The sequence below is a fragment of the Macaca fascicularis genome, chromosome 8 (assembly GCF_037993035.2).
Source record: "Macaca fascicularis isolate 582-1 chromosome 8, T2T-MFA8v1.1".
NCBI lineage: Eukaryota > Metazoa > Chordata > Mammalia > Primates > Cercopithecidae > Macaca > Macaca fascicularis.
In genome coordinates, this window is record NC_088382.1 from 82,407,952 (window position 1) to 82,425,189 (window position 17,238).

General features: G+C 38.1%; 1 protein-coding gene and 1 pseudogene across 2 annotated transcripts in view; one reads left to right on the top strand and one right to left on the bottom strand.

The window, feature by feature from the left end:
• KCNB2 (potassium voltage-gated channel subfamily B member 2) overlaps positions 1 to 17,238 on the top strand; it is a 413,770-nt gene that overhangs the window by 76,947 nt on the left and 319,585 nt on the right. The window lies entirely within an intron of this gene.
• Positions 12,926 to 13,713, bottom strand: LOC141407422 (HAUS augmin-like complex subunit 1 pseudogene; annotated as a pseudogene).

Here is a 17,238-nt window from a genome sequence, read left to right on the forward strand (position 1 = left end):
GTGGTATATGTACATACTCATAATCCAAGTAAAAGAAAATACAGAATTTTAGATGGAATATTACACTGTTGTATAACATAATATTTTTTTAAAATGGGAAAATGCATCAAAGTTCTAATTATTATCTCTGCATGGCAGGATAATGGTGATTTGTGATTTTATTGTTATTAACATTTATCATGCTAATTAGCAATCATTATTTCACCATCAGTAACAAATGGGTCATTAATTTTTCAGCCTGGAGGCATTAGAGAGAGGTCCTCAGCTCCACATCGCCTGTGGTATTGGACCCTTCGGAGGCAGTTCATTGGCCATTTGGGCCAGCATGTGATTTGCATGAAGGCCTGATAAGCCAAGGAGGAGAGATCATGAATAGTCCGCCAGGACAGGTCCTCACAGAGAAAAAGACTCAAACAAATAGATATCCACCACTTAACTGCTGTGACCTGTGAGCACCAGGAGATGTGGTCTCCCTTGCTGAGGGAGAGTAAAAGTTAAGGTGGAAAAGTGTATCTGAAATGAGAACCGGGTTCTAGATTCTAAGACATCACTGCTGGGGAATGAGTGCCTCTTATGGGCTAGAGGCTAGAGAAAAGCTGAGCTTCAGTGTCTGGGAGAGCAGACCTGAGGGACTAGTGTTGAGGACTGAAGTCAGGATCTATGGCCAAGAGTGCAGATTTGGCTAGAGAAAAGAGCAGGGCAAAATGAGTTATAGAGCAGTGGACTGTATTGTGTGTTGATGTAAAGAGGAAAGGTTAAGCACTGGGCACCTGCCTCAAAAATGGGCTGATGTCTCCTGGGTTCCCTTTTGAGTTACTTCCAACACAGTTTTTGAGCACCATGGACAGTGGTAATGCTAAAGAGAATGACACATATCAAAGGCAACCAGAGGGGCAGCCGTATTAGTGTGGGGAAAGGAATGGAGTTGGAGGAACAGGGATGGAGCCATTGGAGAGGCACATTAGAAGCAGAAGGAAGGAGGGTGGGCTTCCTAAAGTAGAAAGGACCATCCTTCTCAAGAATGATTGCAAGGCATGCCAAGGACCCCTTGTTTCAAATGCAGTAGTTTGGGGAAGAGAGATGGAAGGCTGGAAGTTTAGCAATGTATTTATTGGAGATTGAGCTAGAGAATGTAATTGTGTTACTGTTACAGTGACTCATTCTTTACTATTGCATTTCCAGGCTGGCATGTCCCGGCAAATGCAAATATATTGAAATGTATGAAGAGTAATGAGGATAAAACATGTAAGTGTCTCTGTGCCTAACAGTAATACAATAAGCAAGGAAATGTCATTTTGTGATTTATATTTTATGATCTTTTTAGAAAGTGCTTTTTCATCCTCAGACATAGCTATAGAAAATTCTCATCTAGTCTCTAAGATTTTGTCATTTCATATTGAATGATTGCTTTTAGAAAAATGTTATTTGTTATAGAGACCCATGTATGCACTTCATTTAGGACTAAAGCAAGTTTGAATAACCATATAAAACATTAGAAATAAACTTAATTTGTTTAACACATTTTGAATATCACATATTTACTTAAAAAATTAAAATTATAATTATGAAATGAAAGTGACTTATTTAACTGAATTAGTAAACAAAAATACAGAAATTCATTCATCTGCTCATCATTATTAAACATTTATTGACCACCTGCTATACGTCAGGCACTGGTCAAAGAGCCAGCGTTTGAGTAGAAACCAAGCTGATAAGATCCTGCCTAATGGAGTATATATTCTCATGGGGGCAAGAGATAGTGATCTGAAAATTTTTCAGATATTGATGAGCTCTTCAGGGATTTCAAAGTACAGTGATGTGATAGAGACTTCTGGGTGGCTCCTCCAGATTTTGAGGTTGAAGAAAGCCCCTTGGAGAAGGAGCCTGCCTTGTGCACATCTGTGGCAGATGTGGCAGATGGGGGTGGGCATTCCCCGTGGAAGTGGACTGGCTGGAATGGGATGGTGAGAGTGGGCAGAGAGGCAGGTAGAGGCTGGAAACCAGGCAGGGAGAGGAGGCAGGACTTGTTCTGACTGCTGTGGGCAGGCAATGGAGGGGTTAAAACAGAGGTATTATGCTATCTGATTTCTATTTTTTAAAAAATTACTCTAACCTCTATGTGGAAAGTGGAGTCTAGGGTAGCAAGAGGGAAAGCAGAGAACATGTTGGGAGGCTATTGAAATAGGTACATGAGAGGTGCTGATGCCTTGGGTGAGGGCTATGGAACTGGAGACGGGGAAGTAGAGGCTATAAGTTAGAGATGCCTGTGGGTGTGCTCCTGGAAGCTAGAGAGCAGACACACAGGAAGGAGCTAGCCTCGGGGTACCACCAACGGTGAGGTGTCCAGCAGTGGGAGAGGGACATCAAAGGAAACTGATAAAGAATAGAAACTATAGTGGTGTCTCTCCAAGATGAGAGTAAGAATGTCTCAGAAAGGAAGGACTGAGACATCAGTTCAGCCACGTTTAGGCCACCACTGGGCACATGAATTAACTCGAAACTAGTAGTTAAGAGTACATAGCTTCACAACTTGGCCCAACTTGTGAAGTTTGGGCTTCAGCGGTTATCGTATTGATGTCAACCATCCAAAGATCATAAAAGGATGGTTTACAAGGAGGAGTTAAGAGGTTCAAACAAGTGATTTTACTTGATAACTTAACAGTTTAGTGCAATGATGTATAACAAGTAATTTTCTATTATGGAAGTATAATCTTAGGCACGAGTGATGTAGTAGGGAGTAGAATTGTTTCATAGACGATTAGAATGAGAAGAAGTATGAGAGGTTATGGTCTAACACCTTTTTCATTTTTAAATATGAGGAAACTGAGACCCAGAGCATTGAAGAGAATTTGTTCAACATCATATAGTAGCTGATGAAATATTCAAAGCTAGAACCTTGGTCCATGTTTCTTAGGTCAAGTATGTCCTTAACACTCACACACACATACACTCTCACAAGTGCATGTAGCACATAGGACAATATAGCAGTAGTTGATAATTATTTGCTTTCAAAAGTGATTTAAGAGTAATGCTGAAAAACAAACTCTCCTGGAGCATTTTCAAGGTTTATTTGATTCATAAAATTTCAGTCAACACTTCTTTTTCAAGAAGTTCCTTTATGAAGTGAGTTACATTTAACCATATAAGAAGAAAAAAAATATTCTTTCTGAATCAAAAAATTAGCATAATAGATATCTGCATTAGAGTTTATAATTTTCATTAGAGACAAGAGTTTTTCCCACAATAAATATTATTAGTATTTTCTATTGCCCTGTTATTTGTGCTTGAACATAAGCTAGAGCAGACATAGATAATATCAGATTTGGAATTTACAGCAGAATCTGGTATCAGGGAAAAACACAAAGGAAGAAATATTTAATATTGTATATTATAATGTCAATTAGGATCAACTTAGTATAAGTTTATTTGTAGTTCTTGGAATATTTGTAAAATATTTTAGACTACTGAGCACTATGTTTATGTGTGCACTTATGTAAATCATTTTTCATTAAAGTCCCCAGTCGAATAAAGCATGATCATCTAGACATCTTCAGTGCTGCCACACTGCGCAGACCCAGGACATCATTCCATTGAAGTCCAGCATTCAGGTGCTGCTGTTCACATGGAATATTTTCACAACTCTCCCTGGAGTTGTACAAGTTGCAGCTCTGGCTGTCTTCTTTCTTCTTATATAAAAGATCCTGAAAACCTAAAATAGATTTTTGTTGTACCTACTAAAGTGCAATCACTTAATAATATTTCAAAAGAATTTGGTGACATTTCTGACCGCAGGGATGGGATAAGACAACAGGAAAAAAAAAAAACTTCAAATCAGTGAATAGAAAAGGATTAGAGCAGGGGGTTGTTGGAGAGAAGAGAAAAGATAATGACTTTTAAAGCTCTCCAAATCACATCTCTTGAAAAGTAGATGTTGTACTGAAATATAATCCCCTCAGCATCAAGGGTTTAACATTCGAGTGTTCCTACCTAAATCAGTGGGATTTCTTCCTCCAACTGATGTGCATAAAAACTGAGCTCTTAACTAAGTTAAGGAAAAAGTTTTAAACAGAATCTAGACTTTAAGCAATTGAATTATGGTAACATGAAGATTTTCCTCATATTTTTTTTCTTTTTTGTGTTCACCAAGTAGTATTTTTAAAAGCCTGGGTGTGCAATTTGTTTGCCTCTTCCTGAAATTTCCAAAACAAATTATGCCTAGCAAAAGGATAAGGATATGATCTCTTATGTGTGCAATAAAAATAACACTCATAATAATATCAACCAAAAAAATAGCACTTTCTATATGCAAGGCACTGTCCCAAATACTTAAATAATTTAGTAACATATTAATCCTCACAACCGACTCTATGACATAGGGTTTATTATTAGTCTCATTTTAAAATGTGGTTAAAGAGTTAAGACATCATTAAATTAAAAACTGAATCATTCTAAAGGAAAATGAAGGCAAATAACTATTATAATGAGTAAATTCAGAAGACAAGTGATTTATGTAACATACAGGATTTTGGTCATTAAAAACATATAAAAGCAAGACAGGCAGCTTATCTCACTGACAGGGTAACAGGAAGACCTCAGGTCAAATCCAATGAGATCAGATTTGTCAGAAAAAATGATTTTGTCTCCAATCAGTAATGACCTTTCAGCCTGCCTGTGGATTGAGGGAATACCTTCAAAACATTGACTTTATCACTGAGCTGATGAAAATAATGGACTCAGTCAATGAATCAAGACATGTATGTTGAGATTGCTCTAAATTCATGAATCCTGGATTGTAGGGAGTAGGGAGCACTGAAGAAAAGGAAAAAAAAAAATCTATATGCTATCCGTTCTAAAACTGAGACCATCTTTTAATTCTCAGAATGTTATTAGTATTTTCTTATAGATTCCTGACAATGATGCATATGGATGATGTTAAAATATCATTTTTAAAGTTGACTGGTATTACAAGATAGATACCTGTATTAATTTTCCCAATACCTTTCACAAAAAGTCTTTTTTTTTTTTTTTTTTTTTTTTTTTTTGAGATGGAGTCTCGCTGTGTCGCCCAGGCTGGAGTACAGTGGCGTGATCACGGCTCACTGCAAGCTCTGCCTGCTGGGTTCACGTCATTCTCCTGCCTCAGTCTCCCGAGTAGCTGGGGCTACAGGTGCCCGCCACCACGCCCAGCTCATTTTTTGTATTTTTAGTAGAGACGGGGTTTCATCGTGTTAGCCAGGATGGTCTCGATCTCCTGACCTCATGATCCCCGCTGCCTTGGCCTCCCAAAGTGCTGGGATTACAGGCGTGAGTCACTACGCCCGGCCACAAAAAGTCTTTTGTAATAAAAATTATCTAAACAAGTCTCTTAAATGTAGATAAGGTTACCGTATTTTCAGATGCTCCCCTGGAAACAGAGTTGACTCACTGCTTTCAAACTTGCAACTCTTGGGTTTTTGTGACCCCAGCACACTAAAGTCAGTATCTGAATCTGCCAACATCTCCCTTGTTATTTTAATCACCTATGATGTTTATAACTTGCAATATGGACTTTTGATGATCTATATTTTCCATGATGAGAAAGACCCCCTTGCCATGAGGACTGCCCATGATCTTTTTGGGAACAGGAAGGCAAAGAGGATGTGTGTAGCAACTGGCTTTGCTGTTTACTGCATGGCACACTGAGCTCTTGACAGTGGACTGTGGAAGGGATACCTTCTATTTCATAGTGTATTGTTCTGCCAATTGCAACTTTTTGCCTTATGTTGGTGATGCATGAGAATAGAAAGTATCAGGCATTGGCTCACTCCAGTTTGGCTTAAAATCCTACGTAGCCCACTCTGCCCACCCTTGAGAAACCCAATTTTTTTTTTTTTCTGGATCCTAACTTTCTTCATTTTCAGATGGGAACAATAGGATTTGTGACAAGGACTGAATATTAATCAATTAATTAATATTTTTGCCTGAAACATGTCAGAAAAAATCCCTAAATGCAAAAAAGCTATTATTTAGAGTAGAAAAAATAATGCCAGCTCACTTACTCTTGAGTTCAAGTGAAATAGAAACTTAAAAACTCCACACAAACTTCAGATACTCTCAAACAGTATATCCCATGCAATCATTATAAGATTTTACTTAAAACTTACCGTCAGTAAATTCAGTGTCTTTTTAATTCACAGTCGTTCCAGTGATAGTAAGCATTAACATCATAAGCCTGACTATTGCCCCATTCCAACTTAATTAGCAAATATAAATGATTTATTATTCTAAAATCAAAGGATTGAACAATGCAGGGTTCTCAGTGACGAATGACATTTAATCTGTCCACAAGTGACCAAAGATTTGCTATTTGGTAAATGTAAACATAAGCAACATAATCTTTGAAAACACAAGGAAGTAAAATAAAACTTAGTGGAAGACTTGCTGGTGAATTTCTAGAGTCAGATATCACTTCCAGTTCTTTGTCATTCATACTGATGACATTTGGCCCTGCTTTCTTACTTCTTTAAGTTTTCCATCTCTTTCAAGCAAGTTACATCATGGAAGATGCTATGGGAGTTAGAAACACTTGCCCCTGAAAATCTGGTTCTAATTTAGGTCTTCATAATAAAGCCTGACACATTGAAGCAGACAGTGTCAGGAACTGAGACATCAGGGTCAAAGTCTAGAACAAGATGAACAGAAACAGTTGCCTTGGGCTTTGTGGAAGTAAAATGGACATCTGAATGCTACTGGATGAAATAATTGATTTTTCCTGAGGCACGTATGATTTTAGTCCTTAGAACTTCTAAGCTTTTTCAAGTTTTAACTTGCTAAGAATTATTTTTTAATATAAAGTACAGCATGAGAAAATCAGCAGGAGTGTTCTTTTCAGTAGATATCAAAGTTAGATTTTCTATGTTTTAACATTTTTGGAAAATTAAATATGACAGTATTGTTAGAAGATACGCTCTTGGCCGGGCACGGTGGGCTCAGGCCTGTAATCCCAGCACTTTGGGAGGCTGAGGGGGATGGATCACAAGGTCAGGAGATCGAGACCATCCTGGCTAACACAGTAAAACCCTGTCTCTACTAAAAATCAAAAAAAAAAAAAATTAGCTGGTCATGGCGGTGTGCGCCTCTAGTCCCAGTTGCTGGGGAGACTGAGGCAGGAGAATGGTGTGAACTCTGGAGGCAGAGCTTGCGGTGAGCTGAGATTGCACCACTGCACTCCAGCCTGGGTGACAGAATGAGACTCTGTCTCAAGAAAAAAAAAAGAAGAGATGCTCTGCTGTGGAAATAACGTTTCTATCAAGTTAGCATTATTTTGTTTACACATGTACCATGTGCACACATGTGCACACAGTCTCACAAATAAATGTCGCGTAATAAATGAAAACTAGATAACAATGGCTCAAGAACTGCTCCATGGGTACATATGGGCTGTCTGTTTCTGCCCCACTGTATCATTATTGTGTTTTCCACACCATGGCTAGAGAGAGTGAATCTGAATTTAGAAAGATGAGCTGAAAATAAAAGTGAAAACAGTGGATTTCAAACAGGCAATTATCTTCCAGATGAATTCAATCATAGCAAGAAAAAAAACCCTACAAACAAGCAAAACCACAAAGCAGGCGATCACATCTGGCCTCTGCAAGTCCTTAAGGAAGCTACCACTATGTCTGTGATAATTTTGAATTTATATTCCTCAAAAAAAGAATGTTTTAAATATCTTTCACACTGTTATCCAATATACATTGAGTCACTGACAGACTATGAAGATTTATCTTATGCACCTAGACAGATATGTCTAATTATTTCCATGTTTCAGCAGCATTTGACTTGGAAGAAACAAAATGTAACAATAAAATCCCTCTTACATCAAATCAATGTTTCACTGTGTATTAAGATCTCACCATCTGTGGAGTGTGTTCAATTGGAGATACATCATCCCTCAGTCTAAGCTGTACTACTACAAGTAAATTTCACTCCACATTGGCCTGTCCTAGCCACTCAGGGGTATCTGATAACCATATTCACGCCTCCAGTGTAGTCGCATTGTAAACCCTTGATGTGGTTAAACAGTGCACTTGTTAGTTGCTGTCATTGGCACATTGAGCATTCAATTAGCAGAGTTCCTTTCTTCTGCCGTAAATTCAGAATGGTCCACATTTAAAATTCATCACGAGAATGAAGTAACGTGAAAGAGTGAATTTCTTGAGCTCTTGCAGTTATTCAGATGGGATCTTACCCGTTCTCAATACGCAGAGATTATGGGTTTAAACTCCCACACTGTTGCTGAGATAATGACACCAACTCAAAGCATAAATGTGGACGATCTAAATTTAGTCAGGTAGCAGTGGATTCTCCTGTAGAAATGCTGCCTTTCTGCTAGGAAGGATGAGGAAACGTAGCTAGTCACACATTGATGTAAATTAGTTTTGCTCCTGAAAAAGAGTGTAATGTACAATCTGCAGTAGGCAGCTCTTATTTCTGATAGCATCACAACCTGTTCTCCCAGTGCTGTTTATTGGGTAAAAATTGTTTTATTAGATATTGATTAAATGCCAAACAGCAAGGAAACACCTTTTAGTTTTAAATATATGTATTTTATAGATACAGAAAGATATCTATGATGTCTTTATATTAGTTTCTACCATTGAAGGATTTGTTGTCATCCTAAAGGGTCAATGCGTGATGGTAGGTGTGGAATCAGAGAAGACTTGGGTTCAAATCCTAGCTCTACTCTAATAGTCCTGTGAAGGTAGACAAGGTTCTTAAATCGGAAATTCGATTTATTGTGCTGTTAAAGGAATCTTCCTCACCTGATCGTCCAGTGAAATGAGATCACACAGTGAAATGGGGATTGAGTACAGCGTAGATGCCAGTCCCTGACTGTTGTAGTTAGTGGACACAATTGCTCTTATTCTCTGTGCTGAAGAGTAGGTGTTTATAAGGGCACCTGCTCTTATAGGATTTTTCTAATAAGAATTGCTTCGGGATGCTATAAATCTGTCATCTTGTGACTAGGTGCTCAAAGTCTTTGTCTCCCTCCCGTTGGTTCTGTCCTTTCTGAAAACAACTTATTTCATTTCTTAAATAATTTGCTGTCCCCACTCCATCCTGACAGAAAAGTTCAGAGGAGACATGATTTCCTTGGAGACTCAGAGATGCCATAACTTACATATAACCACACAATGGCCCATGTGAGCTAGGTGGCTAAATGCCGAAATACTTTTGAGAGACCAAAAATATCAAAGAAGTAGAGGCAATGTATTGTCCCTGGGAGGCAGGACGCTATGAGCGGGTGATAGAAGTGGCTAAGGAAGCAGCATCAGTCCACACCGCAAGGGGAGACCAAACCTCCCCACATAACACCAGCTGCCCGAGCAGGCCCTTGGACTCCACGTTTGCGGTGGGTAGGGAAAGAAAGGCCTGTCCAGAAAACAGGAGCATGGAGCTCCTTAGACTTGAAACATAGACCCAAGTCTGCCTTTTACTAATTGCATATAGTGGATACATCATTTGCTTTCTCTGAGTCTCGGTTTCCTTATCTCCAAAATGAAAATCACAGACCTGTCTGCTTATGGGAATGAAATAAGATGTCGTGTGTGAAAGCACTTGGTAACCTGTGGTTCTGCTTAATACTAACCACTCCATGGCTCTGAAATCACACACTGAAGGGCATGTGAGGCAAAAGATGAAGCAAAAACTCCCTTTAATCCTCTGTGGTTTGGCTTCTCAGTTGTACGAGAATTGCCTAAGGTACTGGTTTAAAATACAGATTTCAGGGTTTCACCCCATAAGTTTCTAGTTTCTTTGGCCCATGGCGGAGCCTGGAATCTGCATTTTAAACAAACATATAGGTGATTGGTTAGAACTGGTTGGTCCCTTGGGCCACATTTTGAAAACTGCTGTTCTGCCCCTCTTAGCCAGACCACTGGGGATGGGTGTGTTTTGGGGGATTACTAAGAGCTAATAATGTGGAAAATCATATATTATAGGCTGGAAACTTTGATACCTCTATTGTACTTTAAAATTTGGAAAGTTTATAACAAGTTGAATAGGGCAAAAAAGTTTTCTTTGCCCAAGTGAGGCATAGTTTTTAAAGGTGAGGGAATGAAGTAAACAGATAAAGGAAGAAAGTCAGATAGATAAGATCAACATATTTACTCTCAGTAGTGTCTTTAAACTCTCAGCTGCAAGTATCATAATTTGCTTTGATAAGTTTTTTAAGTTAGTGAACAAAACATAATTAAGTTTAAGTTGAGCAGAAAATAATTTATTGCTTTTGAAATGCTGGCTGCCCTGTACAGGATTATCTCAATCTTTAACTGTCTCCAGTTCATGAAACCCAAGGCTACCTATTGACAAGGGAAAAAAAAGCTTTTCTGAGGTACATGAAAAGATTCAGGCATTTTAAGGTTCTCAATCATATCACCTTTTCTCTCTTAGGTTTTAAGCTGAAGGATTCCATTTGAATTTGCACGTTTTGTTGAAATTAAGTGGAGGGCCTTTCCGAATTGTCAGCTTTTATTTCTTGCCCATTCAAGCTTCCATTTAGAATTGGTATAAAATTAAATCTGCGGTGGAACTATAGCTATAATTTTTTAATCAATATGGATTTTGATTGTGCAAGTGGCATTCTTATGAGTAGTGGAAGCTAACAACAAAACGGTGTCACATATAATAACCTCATGAGTGTTAAGAGTCAGTCTTACTGGCTTTTTTTATTCCAATGTTTATGAAATTTTTAAATCACCAAAGTCAGTCACATCTCAGCCTGTGTAAAATTCTCTAGCTCTTAGGCTTTTTTCATTTTTCTTTCAGGTCTCAGTTCATATATTAAATGTGGTTCTAAGGGTTCCAAACTACCCCTTGCAAAGGAACCCCTTTCATCTCTATCACTTTATTTGGCTTCATTTTCAAGCACTGTCTGAATTGTCAAGCATTTCATTTCATGTAGCACTGTCTGAAATTTTCTTATCTGTGTATGCATTTATTTACTGTCTTCCTCTTCCTATGGAATGCAAAGGTTATCAGAGCAAGGACTTTTGCCTATCTAGGTTATTGCTCTTTCTAGGACCTGAAGCTATACCTGGAACACAGGGAGAAAACTAATAAATATTTACTGTATATATGAAGAGGAGGAGTTAATATAATAGGCACAGTTTTCTCAGGGCTCTATATTCTGTCCTTTGCCTATTACTGAAGTCTGCTGGAGGAAGATTGGAGGGACTTAAATGGATCTCACAGCTCTTACACATTCCTTAACTAAATGGCTTCCACAATTCCTCTCTCTCTTGTAATGTTCTGTGGCTTCACACCTCGAGCCAGGTGTCTGCTCAATTGTGATTTATGCAGGCCAGTTCCAAATAGCAGTGAAATAGTGACTGAATAGTAAAGGGCCACAGATGCATCTATGAGGCCAGGGTCGGGGGAAATGGTCTGTGCCCTTTCATTTCCCTCTCTTTCCTCTACTTTTCTTAGCTAGGAGGTATCCTTATGTCACCTGTCTGAAACCTGTATACTAATGTTGCTCCAATCCTCCCATCTTTCCAACATGATAGTTTCCCACCTGGTGTCTGAGCAGTATTTTGGAAGAAAACACTCTTATTTTCAATTCCAAAACAAAGATAGCCAGTGATGTATGTTGCAGAGAGAAAAGGAAGATAGGCAAGGACAGGATTTGGAATGGAGGCAAGAGAACATTGTTTTAGAAAGGCAGGGATTTGGTGCCCAAATCAGATTGTTCTGCCTTCTCCATCCAACTCCAGAAAGACTTGAAGAACTCTCATCTTTGAGTGGCAGGATCAACTTCCATGCCCTGAAATTTCCATTTGGTCCTCGCATATTCAATATGGAGCAGAAACCAGTGCATTTTGTCAGTATAGGCTAGCATCACAGAAATGAAAAAAAAAAAATGACAGTAGACTATAGCTCGTTTTGATTAGTGGACATTTTTACAATAGACCCTTAATTATTCAGTCACTATTTCACTGCTACTTGGAACTGACCCTGTTAGTCTTAGTCATCTATGTTGCATGTCTTTCCTTCACTTGTAAACTCTCCATCTAGTGGTTTTCCCAGATGCTGAATTTGCCCCCCACCACTGCCCCAAGAAATAAACAACTCATTAAAAATAGAGCAAATTTTGGCAAATGCTGTCTGCAGCCTATTTTAGAAAACACGCACCATATTATCTAAGCGGTGTCTGAAGCTCTTTAGTGAGGCATATGTAACTATGTGGTGGAACGACTTCAGGGATCACAGCATGGAGCATCGGCAGTGACATCTGGAGTCTTTCATTATGCAGTTACTGGTGCTGCACAGCCTCCCACTCACCTTGGTACCTGCACACACTGCTGTTTCTCCTGCAGCCCCTTGTGTGGCTGCATCTGTATGGTGGGAAAGCTAAAAATATCTACCGAGATGGCAATGTAGACTGACATTAGCTCATAATCCTTGCAAGCTGCACATGTGTGTTAAAAAAAAAAAGAAAAAAAGAAAAAAAATCCCAAAGAACTAACATCCCAAATGATTCAGGTTTCTGTAGGAACTAGAAACAGAGAAGTAGACTCAAGATCAAAACCAAATAGTGCCCCCAAGTCATTTTTGAGATCTTATACCCTTAGAATCAGAGAAACTGTCCTTCTTTTTCTTGCCCATTAATTCACCCTAAGTATTAGTTTAAAAATACAATGTTGCTGTGTTGTCATGTATCCAACTAGTTGATAAAACTACAAGATTTTAATAAACATAAATTTTTATTATTTTGCAGTTGATATTGAAATAGAACACTAGTGAAAGAATTTTAGTTACTCATTTTTTTCCAGAAAAAATGTATTTTAACATGAAAATTGTATATTTGGACACAAAAACTACTATACACAACAAGAAACCATGATTTGATCAATTATGACATTATTATCTCTTCTAAAAACACAGAAATAAGCAATTCCAAGAGGAAAAAAGAAGTCTGTAAAGTCCTATTCAGTTTACTTTTTTAAGGAAAATGATATTTATTTGACTCAGGTCACGGTTCCGTTGTGTCTACTTTCTTTGTAAGTTCAGCTTTGGTGCTACCTAATCCTCTCTTTGCTTCTTCAGTTTTCACTTGAGCAAGAGATGGATTCAGCATTAAATCTAAATAGAACTCCATTTTTGTCTTCAAAGGTACGGTCTGTCATTTTAACTCCGCCAGTTTCTCTGATACCGCTACTAGGGACTGATGAAATGGAGAAGCATCCATGCCTCTAGCTGAAAGTGGCTCCTCTGCAGCTTTGATTTCAAATCTGAACTCTTCTAACTTTGCTTTTCCTGTTCTGAAGATGACTGTTGACTTTGGCCCTTTCCAAAGACACATGAAACTCTACTTTTTTGAGATCCTCTTGTTGAGATTTTTCTAATACTAATGTTGTGGTTAGATTTTTTTTTTCAAGATTTTCCCATTCAGTCTTCATTTCCTCAGTTTGGGATTTTGTTTGAAAAGATCAGATGTCGAATTGTTCACTGCAGGGATAAACCGCGCTAGTGAGGTATCTTTGGTTTCAAGGGTCATGCGCTGTCAACCAAAGCATTCGAATATGTGGAACCCACGCTGGAGAGATTGGCAGGGGGAAAATTCACACTCCTCATGAGAAGGTCTTGAAGAGGCTTGGCTTGTGATTCATATCCACTTGCTTTCTGCCTGTTTCAAGAGGTTCACCTCATACTGTGGAATGGGATTACCTCCATTTTTTTTTTTTTTTTTTTTTTGATCACACAGCAACCTGCACCTCTTTCTCCTACTGGGGCTCCATAGCTGATGCTTCTGCCACTTCACACAGAACTCCTCATGGAAAAGTGCCCCTTATTTATTAATTTTCATTTCAATAATATTATTTTATTATCTTCAAATTTTATTTTATCTAAATCTTATCATCCATAAAAAAAGAAATGAGACCACAAATTTGTGGGAATGTGTTTTTAAAAGAATCCTGCTAACATACATACATTTCATCTCTTAACCCTTTCTGACTCCCTGTATATTTTTATTTTTTCCAAATGATTCAATCCCAACATGTCAGTAGCGACCTCCCATACATACCAAGAAGCTTCTGCCATCTGGTTGTATATGTGGAGGACGTGGCAGTCAAGATCCCCAGAAGGATCAAACCCCCCGGCCAGATCCCAGCTTCCAGATCTGTTTTCTCAAAAAACTTGAAAGTTGGGATGGAGTATAACAACTTGACACCATCATCAGTTCAGCTAATGGTTGTTTCTCTTGCTTCCCAGAAAGTTAGTTTGTTTTTTGTCTTTTTATACCGGAGTAATGACATTACTTGACTTGAGCATTTCCCTGCACTCATTTTTAATTATTTATTTATAATTTTTTATTTTTAATGTTTGTGGGTACATAGTAGGTATAAATATAGGGTACATGACACGTTTGGATACAGGCATACAGTGTGTGATAATCACATCATGGAAAATGGGCTATCCATCCCCTTGAGCCTGCACTCATTTTAATTAGCAGTCGTTTTGTTTTTACAGAAATAATCTGGCATTAACCTCACAGTTTTAATAAAATGTAGACTAAAATTCTCTATTAATTACACAAGTAAAATAAGGATCTAATGAAATCTGTGGCATGATTTCACCATCCTTTGAAACTGATTTTGAAAAGTTGTCTCCCAGTTTAATGTTGGAAGCTGGTCTTCATACATCCCAGAAGTGTTCATCGTGTTCATGTAACCTCAAGCATAGGCAACATTTCCCTCATTCATGTTATTTCACCAGCTCTATTAGACCCTGAGACAAATTATATATACTTAACAGTTTGCCTTTTAAAATATGTTTGTATTATCTATAATCAATTTTTTAAAAATCATTTTGTCAATTAGTGCATATTTCATGAGTATCTATGATGTTACCAAGCCCTCTGAGAAATGTTAGGGATAAATTGATAAATAACAGTCTAATTCTTATGGAATGTACATAGAAAATAAACAGTGTTTGACTTTTCTGAGGCCTTTTTTTGTTCTGCAAAATAGGAATCAAAATGTTTGCATAGTTTCAATATGTTATAGACATTTTAAGTGGCGTATAAGTGATTTCAGAAGAAGAAAAGCCTACACTTCTGTAACTAGTCTTCTGGATAATATCTACACAGTCTTTCACTGTAATCCAAGAGTACTGAGATTAATTGGAGCATTTCTTGACCCTCCAATAATAGGAGACATTCGAACGTGTTATTAACATAATCTGCCATTGTAGAGAACAGCTGAAATAATGTGGTATGAGTATCATGATCAACCTTGATGGAATAAACATCTTCCTACAGATGCACAGTGAGATGGGGATGAAAGCCCTTTTTCTGTGTCAAGCTTCCAAAAATGGTTAATTTATTACTCTGAATACTTTAGGCAAATTACAAAGAATGGAATGAAGAAGGATGTGAATAATCTAAGTAATTAAACCCTACTGTGCAGCTTCTTTGAAAGTTAGTCTAGGGTTTATGCCATAGAATTATGTAAGAATCTGTTAAGAGAGCTTATTGTTTAATTGTTCTGGTCTATATAACAGTGTTAACTAAAACATAACCTGTGTTCAGTAGAATTTGGTTTGAAGTGGGTTTATCTCCAACCCCTATCTACTAAAATGCTCCATGCATCTTAGTTACCTGTAAGAAAGCCCCGTAGTAAAGCTCTGAGAGCTCCCAGACACCAACATTTCTATTTGGGATCGTTCCAGCTCCTGCTAGAACTTGCCATGTGGTTTTATTCAAGACACCATCTACCTGAGCTCGAATTTCTCTATCTATAAACCAAGGGAGTGGGCCCCAAATTCTGATTTTATCAAAATCAGAATACTATAAGAAGGAAAGTGGAGGTTTACAAATACCATTTTTGATGTATCTTCATTGACTAAGTGTTAATTATACTGCCATTTCACTGCAGCATTTCTGTTGTAAAGACTTCTGTTCCAGTGAGTCAGAGTCAATCAATGTTGAGGTTAACTTTCTCTGGCTATATTGATTGGGTGATAGTTATCCCCAAAGCTGGAGGAAGCAAATAAATTCCTCCTACCAACTTAAATTGTAGAGATGTCTGTCACAGTTTAGGGGCATTTCTTGCTATTTGCCCTTCTGGAGTTGTTTTGATTCCAGGAGGACAGAGACTCAACTCCAGCTTTGAAGAGGAAGGTTGGAGATGAACAGAGGGAGATACCTCTGAGCCCAAGGAAGCAGCACCAAGGATAAAGTGGGGAAGAAAACCAAGTGTCACTTATTGAAAAGCGAAGGCTGTGATCTGCAGTTTCTGATTTGTTCTGATAGAAGACTTTGGAACCCAAACCATCTGGACACATTTCTGGGACAATAAAGAATTGAAAAAGGTTTTACAAATAGAAGGAAGGTGGATAGGTTATCAGGGGAAAATATGAGTCACGACCTTGTGGACTAGTTTAGAGGAACCAGATTCCTAGCACATAGGAGGCCTTAACCAGATTAAAAAGATAACTGATTTGTCATATTTATCTGCCTGGTCATATTCAAAAAGCTTCACCTGTATTAGCTTAATTAATTCTCATGACAACCACTACAGGTAGGTCTTTCCTCTCCTTATTTAATAACACGAGAACATGGATTTATAAAGAAGTTAGGTGCCCCAAATCACAGTTGTGAAGCATCTGACCCACTGAGGCTGACCCCAAAGACAGACTGTCATTGGCACAAATGTCCTTTCTGGCTCTAGGCTTCTTAGTTCCCTCATGATCACCCCTTCCTTTCATGGCCCCCCAGATGCTTGAGCACTTCCTGATCGGTGCATAAGCATGTATTCATTATTTAAGAGTGCTTATGCCAGTATGTAGCTTATCTACAAATCATTACTAGAGACAGAATTAGGAGCCATGCCTCCTCCTCATTTCTCTACTCACTCGGCTCTTCTTTTTAAATCAATCAAGTCTCCATAATGTTCCTATTAGTAAAATACTTAAACATAAGCTATTTCACAAATATGTGCTAAGTTCTTAAATATCTTCATTCTGCCTCATGCATGCTTGGCTTTCTGTGCTAGTGTCTCAGTCAAAGCATATGGAATTGGATAGTTCGGGTAGAAAGCTTCTCCAATTATCTATATGTTCAGAAAACTGGGAAAACATCCTCGAAGAAGAAGCACATATTAAGTGCCTTTTCCCTGACAGATTTTAGCTTACCACAGGATTTCAACCCTTTGTTCTTGGGGAAGTACTTTCTTCAGCAACAAAAAAGATAACATT